At 59.4% G+C, this 2,133-nt stretch overlaps 1 pseudogene; it reads left to right on the top strand.

Annotated features, from left to right (window-relative positions):
• The window catches only part of LOC102845841, a 25,167-nt pseudogene that overhangs the window by 17,944 nt on the left and 5,090 nt on the right, over nucleotides 1–2,133 (top strand).

The following is a 2,133-nucleotide window of genomic DNA, read 5'->3' as shown; positions in this document are numbered from 1 at the left end:
GCCTGAAGAATAAAGACACGACAGAATAAAGATTCAATGTCAATGAGGAGTGGACAGAAGAAAGAGGCCCCTGGGCCCCGGGAAGAACTGAGATCGAGGGGTCGTGCCTCCCCTGGATGGGTCAGCACATCCAGCAGTGATGGCAAAGCTGAGAAGTCTAGGCAGACAGCCAAGAAAGCCTGAGTAGCAAAGGTTAGCAAGCAGGGCCGGAGTGAGTGAAAGCGAGACCAGTGCACCAAAAAAGACTAAAACAGAGCAGGATCTCCCTCGGCCACAGTCTCCCTCAGACCTGGGCAGCTTAGATGGGCGGAGCCTCAATGATGATGGCAGCAGTGATCCGAGGGATATTGACCAGGACAACCGTAGCACATCCCCCAGCATCTATAGCCCTGGAAGCGTGGAGAATGACTCCGAGTCATCTTCCGGCCTGTCCCAGGGCCCAGCTCGCCCCTACCACCCACCTCCACGTTTCCCTCCCTCTCCTCCTCCAGCAGATAGTACCCCTCGACAGCCAGAGCCCAGCTTTGAACCCCATCCTTCTGTAACCTCCACAGGATATGCTCCCATGGAGCCCCCCACATCTCGAATGTTCCTGGCCCCTCCTGGGGCCCCTCCTCCTCACCCACAGCTCTACCCTGCAGGGGCTGGTGGAGGAGTTTTGTCTGGACCACCAATCGGTCCCAAGGGGGGTGGGGCTACTTCTTCAGTAGGGACCCCTAGTGCGGGTAAGCAGCACCCACCTCCCACCACCCCTGTTTACAATATCAAGCTCTGGGGCGGGTGGTATTCCCCCAGCAAAGCCACCTACTACTCCAGTGGGTGGTGGGAACCTACCCTCTGCTCCACCACCAGCCACTTTCCCCCACGTGACACCAAACCTGCCTCCCTCACCTGCCCTGAGACCCCTCAACAATGCATCAGCCTCTCCTGGGCTAGGTGCTCAGCCACTACCTGGGCATCTGCCTTCTCCCCATACTATGGGGCAGGGTATGGGGGGACTTCCCCCTGGCCCAGAGAAAGGCCCAACTGTGGCCCCTTCACCTCACCCTCTGTCCCCTACTTCTTCCTCTGCCCCAGCCCCCCCCCAATGCAGTATCCTTATTCATCTTCTAATAGCTCAGCAGGTGCCGCCTCTTCTAGTTCTTCCTCTTCCTCTGCCTCCCAGTACCCAGCTTCCCAGGCATTACCTAGTTATTCTCACTCCTTCCCTCTGCCAACAAATATTTCTGTCTCTAATCAGCCACCCAAATACACTCAGCCTTCTCTCCCATCCCAGGCTGTGTGGAGCCAGGGTCCCCCACCATCTCCCCCCTAGCCAACAACAATGCCCATCCGAGCCCTTTCCCTCCTTCTACTGGGGGCCAGTCCACTAACCACCCACCAACCCCAACACACCACCATCACCACAAGCAACAGCAGCAGCAACATCATGGAAATTCTGGCCCCCCTCCACCTGAAGCATATGCCCACCCACTGGGGGGTAATAGCCCCCATCATGGGCATCCTTATACCATGTCTCCCTCCTTAGGTTCTCTGAGGCCCTACCCACCATGGCCAGCACACAGGCCTCCACCACACAGCCAGGTATCCTACAGCCAAACAGGCCCCAGTGGCCCCCCAGCTTCTTCCTCCTCTCAAGGGCCCTACCCATGCTCACACCCCTCTCCTTCCCAGGGCCCCCAAGGAGCCTCCTACCCCTTCCCACCCGTGCCTCCGGTTACCACCTCCTCAGCTACCCTTTCCACGGTCATTGCTACAGTGGCCTCCTCTCCAGCAAGCTACAAAACCATCTTCCCACCGGGGCCACCACCGTATGGAAAGAGAGCCCCATCCCCTGGGGCCTACAAGACCGCTACACCACCGGGCTATAAGCCAGGGTCACCCCCCTCGTTCCGAACAGGGACTCCACCAGGCTACAGGGGTACTTCAACCCCCGCTGGCCCAGGGACCTTCAAGCCCGGCTCACCCACTGTAGGGCCTGGGCCACTACCGCCAGCAGCATGTCCTCTCTGGCCCCACCTCCTGCAGCCCCGACGTCAGGGCCGCCCATTAGCACCACCCAGATCAAACAAGAACCTGCTGAGGAGTTTGAGCCCCCTGAGAGCCCGGTGCCTCCAGCCCGCAGCCCCTCAC

The sequence above is a fragment of the Elephantulus edwardii genome, unplaced genomic scaffold (assembly GCF_000299155.1).
Source record: "Elephantulus edwardii isolate Elephantulus edwardi_28Jun2011 unplaced genomic scaffold, EleEdw1.0 scaffold00070, whole genome shotgun sequence".
In the NCBI taxonomy this organism is placed as follows: domain Eukaryota; kingdom Metazoa; phylum Chordata; class Mammalia; order Macroscelidea; family Macroscelididae; genus Elephantulus; species Elephantulus edwardii.
Note: the sequence above shows the minus strand (reverse complement) of the source record. Positions and strands in the feature narration are given on the sequence as shown.